We start from the raw sequence: 18,832 nt of genomic DNA on the forward strand, positions 1-18,832 counted from the left end.
TAAGTATCAAGATTTGTTTTTCAAATCTATTTCATTAGTAGCCTTAGTCGTTTGAGATCATTTACTAAATATGTGACCCTGATACTTGACTGAAAAAAAATCTAACCTTGGGTTGACAATGTAGTTATCAATAATTTTCAATAAATTAAAAATAAGTACAATTAAAATTGACTCCAGTGACCCTCACCAGACTCCAGTGGACAGTCCCAATGGAAAGGTGGCTTTGGTTAAAGTAAGTGGATCACAAAACAAAATGAAGGTATGTATCTAGGAAAGGAACAGGTAGGGAGGAGCAAAGCCTGAAGAAGGAGGGAGAGACATAAAAAATGTTGGGAAAAATACTAGAATGGAATATAAATATGTATAAAATTCTCAAAGAATTCACTTAACAAAAATATTTTGTGCCTACAAGTCTCATTAGCCACAATTTTATTTATTTAATAACCATATATGGCTAATAACTACAATATTGAACAATGATGATGTAGAAGTTTATGACAATGTTGACCGTTCTATTGGACAGCATTTTTCTAGAAATCCTATTAGCCCATGTCATTTCTTCAATTTGAGAGTCAACTTCAAACTCGGTTTTATTGAAGAGCAAGGTACAGGTAAACAAAATACTTTGCAACAATTCAAGAAATGATTATGTTAATAAGGGTCTGAATAAATTGGGCTAAGTGAGGAGGGAAAATAGTGGTAAAATTAATCTAATTTGATTATCCTTATTTAGGCTGGGAATGTGAGTCCTTCATTTAATATTTGTTAGAAAATTGCTTTGTTACTTTAGAACATCCTTTTTAACATAAATGTTTATAGTTTACATTTTATAAAGAACTTCTGTATAATAATAAAATTTTGTTAAAAGATAGTACATAAAAGGGAATATGGGTTTAGAGAGTGTCTTTGCTATCACAACAATACAATCTTATTTTTTAAATTGTCATTAATATGCCATTTTGTGTTTTCTTTTGTTCTAAATTTGTTTTGTCTTTTGAAACATGGTCTCACATAACCCAGATTGACCTTGATTTTTCTACGTAGCCAAAAGAATGAGCTTGAATCACTGATCCTTATGACTCTATCTCCCAAGTACTAGGATTATAGAATTGTGCCCCCATGTCTGGCATGTATTTTGCTTAATGAAGAAGTTAAGAGTTGAGTGATATACCATGGACTCTGAAAGCTGCAAAGTATGGGGAGGCTTCAAAATTATCAAGACTTAATAATGATTCACATTTTCAGAATGAATATTTTGATTCCAGGAATCATTTACATCTCATTTTTGCTGTACTTGGGACAAATTCTATCACTCCTCCTGCCCTGGCTTATTTTTGTCTCATTTTCTTTAGTTTGACTCAGATGCCACCTGCTGCATGAAGCTGTTTTCTGTGTAGATAAGCATGAACCCCTTAATGTTTTCTTTGTGTAGTACTTTGAAAGTTAATTAAGGTTCATGTATATTTTAGACTTCTTAGTGGAGTCCTTCAGTTCCTTCTCAGTACAAAACAAAAAGTGTTTGGGACATGTATTTGAATTTCTTTGTACTTTCCTAAACAACTACTAAGTAAATTATAGTTTATTACTAATGGTAAATTATTTTCTTCCAAACCTCCATACCTTATAATAAAGGATAATAAATTTTAGAGTATATGAATGAATAAAGCATCAACCTGATTAAGTTCTATTACTTCATTCTTAGGTATTGATTTTCTCAGTCCATTCTGAGAGATGGCACAACTGTTTCGCTATTTCCAGGGAGATCCTGTTGTGACATCCTCTCCTACTGAAGTTCGTATGTGGGTAGAAGGTAAGATATTTTGAAAAATATTTGATACTTGTCTCTCCATGTTACACTCCATCTCTTTATATGGCTAAGAGACCATATTTTACAGCCCTTTTTTGTACATAAAATAGGACTTCTCAGTCTTTCAAAGTTGTTTTCAATACTTAAAATTTACACCCAAATCTATAACTTTAAGTTCACACCATTATATTTTACATACATATATTATGAGAGTAATTTCATAATTGGGGTGAAGACATAGCTTAGTGCTAGAAAGCTTGCTTTGCTTGTGCAAGTGCTAGGGTTTAATTTCAAGCTGTACATATGATCAAAGATCCACATGCATACAATAGTATTTTCCTTCTCTAAATCAATGCCTTTTTATGTGGATATGGAATTAATTTATAATTATCTTAATATATTAATAAAATTAAATTAATTTTAGAAGATACCAAAACATTCAGAAGTAATGACAGCATATAAATATAGAACACTAGTAGATATTATTATATACATTCTTTTACAGAAAAGAGGAGGATGGGCAATGTAGGGGAATGAGTGCAATGAAAGAGTTAAATGTAATTTTATTACTAATTAAATTTTATTCCTCTTGATATACTTAACTACCGAGAGATGAGACTAAGTTTAAGTCTACCACATCGTATTCATGTTAACAGATATTAAGTGAATAATACATTTACTGATAAGGAAAGAACCAAAGACGTCTTTCTTTAATTTTCTTTATTGCTATCAAAGCACAGAATACTCTAGCGGAAAATTGCAGTCCTTTCCGTCTTTTAACTGTGGAAACTCCTTAAATATAGAATGAATCATTGAGACACTGGAGAGTTTTTTTTTTTTTTTAACATAATGATTAGTAATGATGGTTTAGAACATTCAGCTATGTTAAGTAAATTAGATTAGGTAGCATATAGATGAAAATAAATTATTTATAAAAATATATTGGGCTGGAGAGATGGCTCAGCCACTAAATGCTAGGCTCACAACAAAAAATAGTAAAATTTTAAAACTTCATCCATAAAATAGCTTTGGTATATTATTTTCTCCTATGTAGTCAAAATGGTAAATTTATCAAGCAATGAATGTATATAGTAAATAGTTTCAATTGTATCAAATTATTTTAGGGCAGAAGCATTTCAAGTGAACACAGTTTTTGTTCACAGTTAATACTGATGTTCATAAATTTTAATCTCTGAAAAATGAAAATCCCTAAAGCCAATTTAACTTTTTATTTTAGGAAATAACAACTTGGTTCCTACTTTTGGAATGAAATTCTAACTTCTCCATTTCTATTTCTATCTTTGTTTCTGTAAATTATCTTTTTGTAGTTTTAAGACTTTGAATTTATAAACTAATAAAAATAGTGCTAACGTAAGAAGAAATTTCATTCTCTCTTGCGTTCCCATAACATTTCATTTTCTAAATACACTTACTGTCAGTCATTCTAATACTGTCTCAATGTTTATGTGTGTATTTATACGTTCACAGTTTATCTTTTCCTTATAAAGTTCTAAATAATTTGATGTTATGAAATAATATTTTCCATTTTTGGACATAATAATATGCATGACAATTCATTATAAATAGTATTGCTCATTAAATAATATTACTGGTAATATAATAACTTTAATATTTCTCATCTCAATTTTCTTATAATGCTACCGTTATAGCAAGATATGTTCAAGGTAGCACTCTTAGTTAACTTTTGTTTGGTGATATATGCATATTTTATAACAATATTTGTTAAAGAAAATAATTAAAATAAGGCAGTAATGAATCATAGGCACCTGACATTAATGCTTTTCATTATTTCACCAAATAAAGAAAAACCTTTCCATTCTACAATTCTAGTTTGAATTGGTCTGATTCATCACGTTGAGTAGTTATTGTAAACATAAAAGATTTCTGTTACATGAAGAGAAAAATCAAATACGTTAAAACCAATGGGTCTTACAGAAGGCCTTTCTCACAGCTCTGAAAAGACTTGGGAATTTACAGGTAATATTTATTTTATAATGTCCCAATATCTTATCTTTAAACATGTTAGATGATATTCTTATAAATAGTGTGGCATATTTAAGTTCAGGCACTTACATTTTTAAATTAAAATATAATCACATAATTCCTATGTATCTTCTCATCCCAGCTCTTCTTGCATACATTTCCTCTCAAGTTTACAGCATCTTTTCCTTTAATTATCCCAACATACATGTTTATAAACACATGTGCAAATAAATATATAAATACAATTTGCTGTGTCCCTTTAATGACGTTTGTTTCTTTGTGTGTAGGGGACTGGCTAATTACTTGGTATTAGATAATCATGCATATTTTTAATCCCTGAAGAAGACTTAACTCTCCATCTTTTATCAGTTATTAATTGCCAGTAACTCTTTATCTACTGGTGGGCCCAGTGATGTTTCCCCTATCTATGTTGGCATGCCAACTGGTATTGCCATTGTTCAGGTATAGTCAGGCAACCATGTGGTTGGTATTTAATTGTTGTAACTAGTCTGTCCTATCTAGAAGACACAATTATGCAACAGACTTCCTGGTCTTCTGGCTCTTAGAATCTTATATAAGGAGTTTGTTGTAGTGTATCACATGTATCACAGTCATTTTCTGTATTTTGACTAGTTGTCGCTTTATGTAATGGTCTTCATTTGCTGCAAAAAAAAAAAAGAAGCTTCCTTAATGAAGCCTGATAGTTACACATCTGTGTGGGCATAGGGATAAGAATTTAGAATACATTTAGGAATTATACTGATTTAAGAAAGTAGCCATACTGAGTTAGCCTCTAGGGTCCATGAACTCATTAACTATGGGTAGTTACTTATGTTTATATTACTAAGCATGATTTTCCTCCTGTTGAGCAGACCTTATGTCCAATTAAACAGCAGTTGGTTACCATAAAAATATAGATGCCACTATTAGACCTTTAAGGTTATCATGTCCTGTTGGTCTCTTTTGTGTTTTGTAGGCAGCACAGCTAGATAGGACTATTAATTACTTCCTGTTCTTCGTAGCTTGCATAGTTACTTCTGGTAATATGAGAGTTAGTCTTCAGGGAAGAAGCTTTCACATCAGACTCATCTAGAATCTTCCAAGTTCATACAGTGTCTAAAAGATGTCTTCCCCAATAATGGCTTACTTTCATTTTCTGGGAGACAACCAAGTGCCACAGGAACAAGCAATATTGTGTTGGGAGTATATTGGACTTCACTGACAAACAAACTGAAAGGAGGGCTGTGGTTCTTGGTACTGAGACTTGTTAGTGACTTTTTGGGGAAGCATGTAGCATTATCATCCTAAGTTGTTTAACTACCGTTAAACTATGTCTGCATATATATGCATTATGTGTAATTTATGTAAATATAAAATAATATCCCTATGATTTTTAAATATATTTAGTGTTATTTATCTCTCCTTTCTTTCCTACCTCAATTAATTCCTCTATTTTTTTCTATTTATCCCTTCTTATCACTTGTATATCCTGTTCCCTCTCTAGATCCACCTGCTCCACATGTTTTGTTTTGTTTTGTTTTGTTTTACTTGTTCTTTGTTTACTCCAGGTTATATACTCACATTTGCATCTAGGAACCATAAATGAAGGAGTGTAGCTATACTTTGTGAGACATAAATAACAAACTTAATTCTGAGTAATCAGGGACAAATTCAGCAGCTTCTATATGTAAAACAACTCTTTATGCACCTCGAGAGTCAGTACTTATATTAAGAGATTTGGGAAAATCTAATAATACATTAAGGATTACATATAACTTTGATTTTTGAATTGAAGCATGTATGGGATTTGGATCACTTTGCTTATTTTGCCTGATTTATAACCCGCTGTTCCCAATTTATTTGCATCAGTATAGAATGAAGGTGCTTCAGGAACTGGCATTCTCTTTACAATATATGGGAGAATCCAATTAGTTCTTTTTATAAATTGCAGACTCTTGCTTTTAGGATATTTGTTATTAATTTCTCCCAAATAATTACTACAAGCTCTTTGCCAGTCTTCATTGATTACTCATAAAAAAAAGACATAATCTCAGAATTAGTAAAAGGGACTACAATTTCATCCTTGTCTGTTCCTAACAACTGAGGTAGTCTTATTCTACTTTTTATGATTAATTTAGAAACCTTTACTATGGAGGTCTTTAATTTTTTTACTTTGTTTATGTACTAAGAAAATCCATTCTATAACACCATAATCCCTTTGAATAATGAGCCTAGCAGGAAAATGTGTTAAAAGCAAAATAACCAAAATAATCAAGTTCACAATCAGTTTGATCCACATATGCATCTTGCAGTCTCTTCCAGATTTAACTCTGTGCATCAGCTGTTAACCATCTTGGACCATTTAAGTCTGAATCTCCTTGTAACATTGGAAACATTACTTAATTCATACTACTTACTTAATTACTTAATTAATACCTCCCATTAATTTTTGAAAAAAATTTTAAGAGTTTGCAACTGATCTCTATGTATTTGTAACTTTTTTGGTCAAATTATTTGTTGACTTATTTATAACCCAAATAGTTAATAGAATCTAGTCTCCATATTTTTTCAGGAGCAATCTGCAACCCACCCCCAGCATTCTTTGAGTTTCCTTAAACATTTTCTCTAACGTATTGGCATCAGAATTAGCCAACAAAATATCATCCATGTAATGATAAATAATAGATTGTGGAAATTGTCTATGAATTCTTTTTAGTGGTTGTTGCACAAAATATTTACATATTTAACCTTCTCAGTGGAAGGTGGAAACATTTTATATCTTTGTTGGCTATCTCTGAATTGGATCAATGTTGGAGAGGGGAATAGGGCAGAAGAGGGAAGGAAGGTGGGAAAGGGAAGATACAAGTGAGGGGATAACAATTGGGATGTAATAAGAATAAATTATAATAATTTTTTAAAGTGAAAAAAAAAAAACCAGTAGCTGCCAAGGAGGCAGAACTTTTCCTATTATGCTTATGCAAAGGGATTGTTAAAATGCAATCTTTTAAAAAATGTTTATTATATTTCTTATTAAATATATACATTTATTAGTAAAACTGGGACAGAGGAGAGGATATCCTATTGGGACTCTAGATGAGAGAAGAATGAGAGAATGGCAAAGTAAAAGGATCCAGAGGGTCCTAGAAACCTACAAGAAGAACACTATGATAGGCAGATTTGAGCCCAGGGTTCCCACTCAAACTATGGCACCAGCCAAGGACAATACAGGCCGTAAATTTCAAACCCCTACCCAGATCTAGCAAATGGACAGGACATTCTCCAGAGTTGAGTGGAGAGTGGGGTATGACTTTCACACCTACTCTGGTGCCTCATATTTGACCACGTCCCCTGAATGGGGAGACCTGGTGGCACTCAGAAGGAGGATAGCAGGTTACCAAGAAGAGACTTGATAACCTATGAGCATATACAGGGGGAGGAAGTCCCCTTCACTCACAGTCATAGGGGAAGGGAGTAAGGGGAAAATGGAAGGGAGGGAGGAATGGGAGGATACAAGGGAGGGGATAACCACTGAGATGTAATATGAATAAATTAATAAAATAAAATTTAAAAAAGAATATAAAATTAGGCATTTATTGTTATTCAGTTTTTCTGTGATCACCATTGTCATATCTACCTGAAATATTGCATAATCTAAATATATAATTTATTAAACTGTGCCTTAATTTCTCAATGTGATAATGATTATTGTCAATACCGTTTGATAATAAAAATACTTAATGAAACTCAGAAAAAAATACACATTTATATTATTACACATGAGTAAAACAAACTACATACAGCATAGAGCGCCAGGAGACAATCAGGAATTATATAAATGTTACATTCATAGTCATTTGGCTATTTGTATTTGACAAACTTGAAGTAAACATCTTTCCTATCTTGTTGTGTCTAAATTTCTGAATAGAGATTAATAGCTATTATACCTCATTTCTGTCTACTTAAAACATCTACGTATATCTAAAAACATCTTAACCCCTAACCTACTAAGCTTAATTGAAAGACTAAACTATCTGGCCTTCAACCTCATCAGAGACTTGAGAAGGAATAATAATTAAATACCTGAGTGAACCCAGAGTGCAGGTTAACAGCATCTAAAATGAAAAAATGACTGAGACAGTTTACTTCCTGAACAGTTGCCTAAAACTCTCTATAACATTTGAGCATCATCTTCAGCCTTCTGGTCCAATCCATCTGACAGACATATTTGTGAGGCAGGAACTATTGAGGACCTGCTTACCCTGTCTCGGCAGAGTTTGGCCATCGACTCTGCCTGCATCCAAGCTTGCCCTTTTTTAGGCAGAATTCTGTCTGTGGCAGAAATGAGAGCATTTTGCTCAGTGTCTGGTTTGCCACATTTGAAGTCAGCTCCATAAGGAGGTTCTTTGGTGCTCATCATCTTCTTTGAGGCAGGCTGAGTGTTCACAAGAGTTAACTTGTCTTATTGCTAAATAATCTTTAGAATAATAAAAACATCTTTAAATGCCATATTCTGTAGGTCTCTGAGGTTTTTGAAGACTTTATTTCACTATTTTACCTCATATATCTATAGAATCATATCTATTTATTAGACCTAGAATATATATTCTTGAGATAAAATTAGACTAGTTTTTGACATGAGCATGATTTGCATCAATATGCAAAATTCAGTACCATTGCATTAAAAAATAACCTTATTTTTGAGTAACAATTAGGGCATTGAGATGAGGAGTAGATTCAATAATCTACCTTTTGTTCTATCCTCCCTCTATATTTCTGTATCCTCCTTTCCTTCTTTTCGGTTCTTATCTCCTTACCTACAAAAGAAAGATAAAGGAAAAGAGAGGGGATGGGATTGGGAGGGGATGAGGGAAAAAGCAATCTTTTAAATCAATTTCTATTATAGGCCATGACTTTGGTAATATAGAAGGTAAAGGCTGTAAAGGACCCATTGATTGAATTACTCTATTTACTGCTTTTAAATATGTTAACATCCTCCATTTTCCTGACTTCTTTGTTATAAAACAGGGCAATTCCGTGGGCTAGTAGACTCTTCTATATGTTGAGCCTCCAGCTGCTATTGTTCCAACTGATCAAGTGCCTGCAATTTTCCTCATTAAAGGGCTAATACTCTAACCATACAGGTTTGTCAATCAACCAATTTAGGGGTAGGGCTGTTGGTATAACAGTGCCCTCCAAAAAAAAATGAAACTCAATCCTTGTGATTTCCTGTGTTTGGACAATGTGTGTAGCTTATGAATGTTTTTGATAATACATATCAATACCTACCCAGGAGTATCTACCATTTTCCCCCTAATATCATCATGAGCTGTCTCTGGAATTTCAGGAATATAATACCCCATTGTTGTAAATAATCCCTTCCTCATAAATTTATGGGTTATGTCAACCACATAAGGTCTCAGCTTTCCTGTTTGTCTTTCTGGTCCCACACGTTTAACCCATTGTATACTTTGTTTTATTTGAGGTAACTTACCAATTCCTATAAACTGTGAATAAACCAACTGAAGTAGCCATTCTGGATTCCAGGATTTTGAAGAAAAGATAGTTACATCAGCTTCTATGTCCAGTAAACCTTCTATTTCACCACCATTCGCTTGCAGTTTTAATTTTGGTCCTTAATTGTTCACCACTGTTTTCCAGAACACACGTTTTCCAGTACTCCCAAATCCTCCTGAAGGCAGGGTAGCTTTAGATTTGGCCACAGATAAACCTCTTGTCCTCTCCCACAAAATTCAATGCTACAAAATAACCACTGTTCCTTATGGTCCTTTGCCTGCAGAGACAGTAGGAATGATATTAGGAAGAAGTGGATGCACAGTGAATCTTTGGGAAGTTAATCTAAAGCCACACTGCCTTCATTAACATGCATGAGATCAGCAATACCTAGTTGCAGTTTTTATGCCTGCTTGTTACCTCTTGAGTGACCCCAGAAGGAAATGGCTTGTACTTTTTTTTTTCTATGGGGCCTCAAGCTGGAAAGCTCCATTTTTCATTTCCTGATGGCAAGGATTACTTTGTATATCCCTCCTGGGACATAACATTCATTAGTCCAATGACGCCTTTTCCCACAACATCTGTGAACCCTGGGAAGCCCAGCCATTTTTTTTTTCAGAGAACACATCAGTGGTTTGTTAGCATCTCCTGAGGAACATGCTGTATTCCTCAGAGTTAACACACTGGCCATTTTGAAATCTGGCTTGGAAAGTACCATATTTTTCACAGTTACCGCACCAGACATTTTGAGCTCTGAGGATTTTAGCCTTACAATTTATTTGTAAATGGCCAAATTCACCACAATTAAAGCAGTGGATATTTTGGTAGCTATGGCTTGTCCTATGATAGTGACACAATACTCATGAAAGCCAATATCAGTTTTGTCCCATATTTGTTTGTCCATTGGTGCTGTCCATACCTTTAACATCTAACAACTCTCTTACTTTTGATATTCACATTCTCAAATGCCAAGAGACCCTGTCTGGTATCAGGGTCTGATACAGTTTTGTTTACAGCTGAAAGCAATCTCTGTATGAAGTCTGTGAAGGCTTCTCCAGAGCCTTGTATTATCTTAGCAAATGAAGTGGATTCTTTCCTGGGCTCAACATTGTCCCAAGCTCTTAAGACCACCAAGTGACATTGTTCTGTAATGGCATCATAAAATCAAATTTGTTTTTGTAGGTCAGAATACTGCCCCTCACCAAGCAATAGATCTTTATCAATATTTATTCCTCTTGCTCTTTCATTGTTAAATATTTGAGTCTTCTTCCTTCCACCATGTTAACCATTGTAGCTGCTGACTGCCCTCTAGCACAGTTGCCACCAACCCCTTCCAATCTTGGGGACTATTTCTATTTTGGGTAGCCCAGTTACTTACTATTTGTTTCACTAAAGGTTAATGCATTCTGTTGGAAACAATAGCCTTTTAAAAATATCTCAGATCTATCATTTCTATTGGATGCCATGTTATCTCATCATTACCATGGTCAGAACCAGTAGCAGACATGTGCTGCACAATTACTAGGAAAACTTTGTATTCACTGGCCATTTCTCTGGAGGTACACATGGCTCAAGGTTAACCCTTTCAAAATGGGCTGTTTCTCTTTAACCCTGTCACCCTGCATGGCCTCCTCCTAGTTCTACATCCTGTTCAGGGCTTTAGAGTCTTCAAACCAAAAGTACATAGCACAGCAGAGCAGGGTGGCAATCTGCCTTCTAGCCCAGTCTGTTTCTAAATTTCATCCTGCAGAAAGCTACCACTTTCAGTCACCAGGTCTTAAACCCTTTGCTCTCCTCTCTCTGGCACTACTCACTTCCCAGGTACTTCTTTCTCCACCTGTAACCTCTCTAGTTGCACAGACAACTCTTTAACCCTTTCAGAAACAATATAATAGAGTGAACCTTCTGGCTTTCTTATTTCATCTTTTTTTTTTTCCTTCAAATCTCTCCGTACTCACTCGCAACTTTTCCAATTGCTCATTCATTCTCCCACCTTTTTTGAAATGTAATACAGAAATAAAAGAAGAAGAAATAGAAAATCGCCTCTGGGAGCAAAATGATGGGGGGCGGGGTATGGGGGTACCCAGTGGCAGCAGGCGCAAGTATTCATTTCTTCATACCTTGTCTGGTACCACTTGCTGGTGTATATTTTTTGGCTACTTTATTAGGTTCATATATCTACTACCCTTTCAACACTTTTTCCACCACAATCCTTTCCAGTTCCCTAACACTGGATAGGAAAGTAGGTTGGAGAGGAAAGGAGCCATAGACCACTTTAGACAACTTTCTGCTGATCAGGGGTGTCGAATTCCTTTGGGCAGGGTTGATCTTCACCATCAGGATATTCAGCCACCCATGAAACCAGCAAATGAGCAAAACAGCAATAGTAAACACAGCATTTGGAACCAGCAACAGCAGGGGCAACAGCTGCTGCCACAGGCCCTTTCAGGGTTCTCCCATTTATACCCTCTCCAGAGTTCCCCAGAATTAAACTATTTGCAGCTGGCAAAAATCATGCCCCTCCTAGGGCATGAGACAATCATAGTTAACAGCTGTGGACAAAGTGAAGCAGCCTCATTTCCCACACCTGGGATCGAAACAAAAACATATATAAACATAACTGAATTTTTTAAGAAACCAAAATTCACTACAAAGGGGACATAAAATTTTTCTTTATAGGTCTGGAATACAACACCCAATACAGTATTTTGTGGTTTCATTTTTACTGAAATATTCATGATTTGTTTTAATTTTTACAGATGAATAGTGATCCATAGTGTATATATACCACATTTAAAATTTTTTGGCATTAAAATTTTTTTACATATACATTTATATTATTACATGTATATACAATAAACTACTTACAGCAATAAGAACCATGAAACAATCAGGAATTATATAAATGTTAGATTCTTAGTGTTTTGGCTATTTGTATTTGACAGCCTTGAAAAAAACTTCTTTCCTATCTTGGTGCATCTAAAATTCTGAGTGTAATTCAATCTCCATCCACATTTTTATTATCCATTCACCAGGTGAAGGAAATTTAGGTTGTTTCCATCTCTTAACTTTTGTGAACAGAGCAGCAATGAACATAGCTGAGCAAGTATCTGTGGAGCAGGTGTTAATTCCTTTGGGCCATATGCAGGATGGGTTATATGATAGATTTATTTTTAGTTCTTTGAGAATTCCTCACACTGATCTCCAGAATGGAAGTACCAGTTTACACTTTAAACAACAATGAATGAGTGTTCCCTTTCCCCTATATCATCTCAGTATTTGTGCTTGGTTATTTTGTTGGATTTAGCCGTTCTGACGGGGGTAAGATAACATCGTAAAGTAGTTTTAATTTGCATTTTCCTAAACTTCTTGAGCTATTTATTAGCTATTTTAATTTTTTTTGTTTTATAACTCTGTTCAGATCCATAGCCTCTTATTTTGTAGTCTCTATTTTTAATTTTTAAAATTAAAATATGTTTGGGTAATTTTCCTCTTCCCTTTCCTACTTCCAACTACTTCCGTGTATCCCCCCACACTTTCTCTTAAAATCATGGCCTTTTTTTCTATAGTTGTTATTACATGTTTTAGTTGTTAATTTTTTTTGTGTATAGTAAATATATAAATTTAACATCTCACTCTGTCTAGTGTTACACAATTGTATATGAGTTCAGGACTGATGACTTGATGCTGGATAACCACTAAGGGGACAGATTCCTGAAGAGGACTGTTTTTCTGCTCTCAGTATTCCTTAGTTGCCTATAGTTCATTGTTTTTCAGTACATGTCTCCCTTCCAGTTTAGCATGTTTGGAATTGTACTTTTCAGATTTTATTTAGGCAACCATGTTGTTGAGGTAGCAATAGTGAAACTTCTCTGTTATTTCTAGGAAACAGTGTCACGGCAGTTTTTCTGGTCCTCTGGCTCTTAAAATCTTTCCACATCCTCTTCTGTGATGTTACCTGAATCTTAGGTGGAGGAGTTACATTGTAGATGTATCACTTAGGGCTGGACACCCCACAATTAGTTGTTCTCTGTATTTTGATTAGTCATACTTTCCTGTAATGGTCTCCTTCTATTGTAAAGAGAAGTTTCTTTGATGACAGATAGGAGCTATACTTACCTGTGAGGATAAAAATAAACATTTAGAATACAGTTGGGAAGGATACTTACTTTGGAAAGTGGCATCAGTAGATTCTCCCCTAAGATCTATTACCTCATGTGCCCCAGGTGGTTGGATTGCTTTCTAGTAACTGATATGATTTTCTTCCCGACAGGTGGGTCTTATGCCCAGTTAGAGAACAATTTATAAGTGTCCCTATTGCACCCTTAATATTTTTGTGACATTCTATTTATCATCGTTTATTATCTATTTAGCATTGTAGATGTGTAGGACTGCTAGTTGCTTCCCTTCTTAGAAGCTTGCGTTGCACCTGGTAGTGAAAGCTAGTCCTCAGAGAAGAAGCTTTCAGGTCAAATCCAGCTCAGCTCCTATGGGTCTTAAGTCCAAAGTACATGGTGTCTTAAGCAATAGGGAGTTACCTTCCCATTCTAGGAGGTGTCCAAGAGATAGCCTGTATTATTTAGGGGGATGCTCTTGTCCTTTTCTCACCAACAATCTAAAAGGGAGTTTTCTAATGGCTGATACTGGGGTTTTGTTAAATAGTTTATGGTCATTTGGGGAAGTATTTTCAGGCCAAGTCAAATAACTTCATATAAATTATATATTTATGTATATGCATATAGACTTAATGAATATTATATATATTTAAGATAAATGAACACTGATTTCTTACAGCCTTTTCAGACCACCTTAGTGTTATTTTACCCTAATCGCCAAGGACAGTGAATGTTTTATATTATTATATATTTAAATTTTTATTTTATCTGTATGAGTATTTTGTTCCCATGTATGTCTGTGTACCACTAGTCTGCTTGGAGCCCAAGGTGGTCATAAGAGGCTTTTCTATACAGGAACAGGAGTTATGAATGTTTGTAAGCTCCCATATGGGTCTTGGGAAATGAACCCATGTCCTTTGCAAGAACAAGTGCACTTAATCACCTAGGCATCTCTCCAGCACTTCTGATGAGTAGTCTTTTTCTTAGACACTTCTCCCCTCTCTTTCTTCTTTTTAAAAACTACTCTCTGTTCAGATCTATAGCCTACTTTTTTATATGATCTTTTGCAGTTTTTACTCCTCTTTGAATTATTTATATAGTCTGGGTATTAACCCTCTATAAAATGTATAGCTGGCAAAGATTCTCTCACTTTGTTAGTTTCCTCTTTACTTGATTTCATAAATGGTCATGTGTTTGCCCTTTCTCTGTCCTCTTCATTTCCCTCACTTACACATATAACATAACTTTTTGTATTATGTTTTAACTTTTTAAAATTCTAGACCTTTAGGCTTGAAATAGGAATGATAAGCTGAATAACAGGGATTGCTGTATGTATAATTTTCATGTGGTGGGAGTGTGCTACTGATACCTGTTCTGTCTTATGGTAAGCTCTCTACTTATTTCTATTCTTAATATCATCCTGATGTTTAAATGAATTTTAATATAACTATTTCTTTAATGTTAAAAGAATAATTAACATAGCTAATTCTATTTTGATGTTAAAAATACATGCAATGTTGAAATTTTAATGATATTTTAAAATTGAGGATAAGAATACCCAGGTTGTTCACCCATTGTAACTGGCCACCTTTTTATTCTTTCTCCAAAAGAAATGTATTTAACTAAACCCCTTGTTTTCTTTTAAATTTCTCTAATTGTAAGTAAGTATACTTGCTAATATATTTTAAATTTTTATTATTTTTTTACATTTTCACATATGTATTATATGTGTACTACTTATAACTCCCACCTCCCTATTACCACTGTCTCCTCTTACACCTACTCGAAATTCAGTACTTCTTATTCTTTCTTTGCTGTTACTATTTATTCATTGTATTTTATAACTCACCAGGATCAACCAGAGCCATTTGTGTAACCACAAATTTGAAGCTATCCATTGAAAATGGTAGGCTTAGCAGAGGCCTCACAACTAAAAATAATGAGCTCCTCTCTCCCAGATTCTACTAACAGCTAGTAATTCAGAGGTAAATGGGAAGGTACTCTGAGCCCTACTACTTTCATTGACTAATTGTTGATAAGTTTGGTCTCATGGGCTCAGTGAAGGTAATTAAATTGGATGTCAGTTAGTGATTGCATTTATTGTTTTGAGTCTAGAGATTGGCATCTCACCCTATTTTTGGATGTTGCATATTTCTATTCCTTTTTTCCTCAACTATATTTACCATTGTTAAGCATAAGGAAACATTTTTCTGATAAAGGATAGAAGTTAATTTTATCTATGGATAGAAGATGAGATTTTTAAAAGGTAGTTTGCTGAGTAAGTTTAATTAAACATCAGATGTATGTTCCCTGCATGGGCTTATTACCACCATAACTGGGATGCTATCCAGACTTACAATACCAGGCATTGGTTCTTATCCCACACCTTCCATGGAGTTGCTCTTTAATTTATCAGAGGGGAGATGTTTACCTTCTACTAGTTAAGCTGTTATTGCACAGATGGTCATATTTTGCTTTCCAAATAGTTTTTTATATTCCATTTATCCTAGTTGATCCTTCTCTTGTCGTGCATCCTGATGTCCCCAATACTCCATGCCATTTGATTCTACTATCAAGTACTCTGACCATACTGATCTTTTTATCACTCTAAGCTTCTACATTCCCCCTTGTTGTCCCCTATCCAAATTTTTGTCATTTTACCTTTGTATTTCTCCTTCACACCCACACCCATGCAAAAACACAATGTAGATTTTCATATTAGTGAAAATGTGAATTCTATTTTTTTATTTAGTTTAATATAATGATTTCCAGCTGTAGCTGTGTCCTAGTCACTCTTCTATTTCTTTGATAAGGCACCATGACCAAGGGGCTTACAGTTCTAGAGACATAGGAGTCCATCACCATCATGGCAGGAGGCAGGCAGGTATGACACCTAAGCAGCAGCTGAGAGCTCACATCATGAGCCACAAACAGGAAGTACACAGGGAATGATGTGAATTTTCTGAAGCTTCAAAGCTTGTTCTCAGTGATATACTTCCTCCAACAAGGCCCCCTCTCTTAATCCTTTCCAAACAGTTCTACCAACTGAGGACCAAGTACTTTAATATATGAACCTATGGGAGCCATTTTATTCAAACCATCACAATATCTTTTCTAAAATATAATGTAATTTTATTCATATTTGTTATTCATAGTCATATTAGTCAAGACTTCTATTACTGCAATGAAACACTATGACCAAAAATCAAGTTGGAGAGGAGATGGTTTATTCAGCTTACACTTCCACATTCCTGTATATCATCAAAGGAAGTCAGGACAGGAACTTAAACAGGGCAGGAACTTGAAGGCAGGCGCTATTGGCAGAGGTCATGAAGGGGTGCTGCTTACTGGCTTGCTTCTCCTAGCTTGATCAGCCTGATTTCTTACAGAACCCAGAACCACCAGCCCAGAGATGGTACCACCTACAGTGAGTCGGACCCTCACTTAGAGATCACTTATTGAGAAATGCATTATAGCTGAAAGTTATGAAGTAATCGTCTCAATTGAGGCTCCTTCCTCTCTGATGATTCTAGCTTATGCCAAGTTGACAAAAAACGAAACGATACAAAACAAAACAAAACAAAAAACCCAGCCAGGACACCATATTTTGGAAGAAATATATTTAAATAAGATTTATTTATTTATTATGTATACAATGTTATGTCTGCAATACAACTGCATGCCAGAAGAGGGCACCCTGATCTTATTATAGATGGCTGTGAGCCACCATGTGGTTCCTGGGAATTGAACTCAGGACCTTTGGAAAAGCAGCCAGTGCTCTTAACATGATCTCTGAGCCACCTCTCCAGCACCAGAAGAAATATTTTTAATCTCAGCATTCAGAGTATAGAAAACATAGTTAGAAGAAAAGCTTCTGAGGAAAGTAACAGGCAGACCAAAAAAGACAAACTATATGAAAGAGTTAGGTGCTAAGAATAAGTGTTAGAGATTAGTTAGGACTCCCAAAGTCCAAGAATTCTGAGGAATTTGTGGCAGTATTCAGTAAAGCAAAGAAGGAAGGAGACTAGTAAATCACATAAATAAAAGGTAAATTTGACTTTAATAAACAATAATGTTTTCTAGTGACTTATTCTAGGAGCAGCCAGTAATAATGAGTGAGATGATTGCAGAATTTTGGAGCTAGCAATAAGATGAAATAACATTTTTGAGAGAAATTTTGGTAATAATTATACCCATGTAAAAGGATATTAAGTTTTTTTTTCTTTTTTAAGGCACAGTAACTTTTTTTCAGACACTTTCATTACAGAATTAGGCTAGAGTTACAAACTCAGGTGAGAATGTCATTTTATACAGTAACAACAGAAAATTCTGCATTTCAACTTCAAAAGTCTTCATGGCTCTTTTTACATAACTGTTAAAAGGAATTAAATAATTAGCTTCAGTGACTTTAAAAATGGATGAATATGAAGTTGAGAATTGAACTTTCAATGTCTTTAAAAAATTGTGTAGGTATTTTTATATAAATTGCATTGAATCTATAGATTGCTTTTGGTAAGATGGCCATTTTTACTATGTTCATTTTCCCGATCCATGAGCAAGAAGCACTATCTCAGAAAACTGGGAATAGGGCTTCCTCAAGACCCAGCTATTCCACTCTTTGGAATATACCCAGAAGATGCTCCAGCACACAACAAGAACATTTGCTCAACCATGTTCATAACAGCCTTATTCATAATAGCCAGATCATGGCAACAGCCTAAGTGCCCCTCAGTAGAAGAGTGGATAAAGAAACTGTGCTACATTTATACTATAGAATACTGCTCAGCTATTAAAAAAAGGAAATCCCAAAATTTGTGGACAAATGGATTGAACTAGAAATGATCATACTGAGTGAGGTAACTAAGAAGCAGAGAGACTCAAATGGTATATACTCACTTATATCTGCATACTAGCCCAACGGGCATGTCCCATGAAAGTCTTCACTTACCAGGAAACTGAGACAGAGGGGAGGACATCCTATTGGGACTCTAGATGAGAGAAGCATGAGAGAATGGCAAAGTAAAAGGATCCAGAGGGTCCTAGAAACCTATAAAAAGAACATTATGATAGGCACATTTGGGCCCAAGGGTCCTGCTCAAACTATAGCACCAGCCAAGGACAATATGTGCAGTAAACTTCAAACCCCTACCCAGATCTAGCCAATGGACAGGACATTCTCCACAGTTGAGTGGAGAGTGGGGTCTGACTTTCACACCAACTCTGGTGCCCCATATTTGACTACGTCCCCTGAATGGGTAGACCTGATGACATTCAGAGGAAGGATAGCAGGCTACCAAGAAGAGACTTGATACCCTATGAGTATATACAGGGGGAGAAATCCCCCTCAGTCACAGTCATAGGGGAGGGGAGTAAGGGGAAAATGGGAGGGAGGGAG

This window comes from Acomys russatus, chromosome X, assembly GCF_903995435.1.
Source record: "Acomys russatus chromosome X, mAcoRus1.1, whole genome shotgun sequence".
Classification (NCBI taxonomy): domain Eukaryota; kingdom Metazoa; phylum Chordata; class Mammalia; order Rodentia; family Muridae; genus Acomys; species Acomys russatus.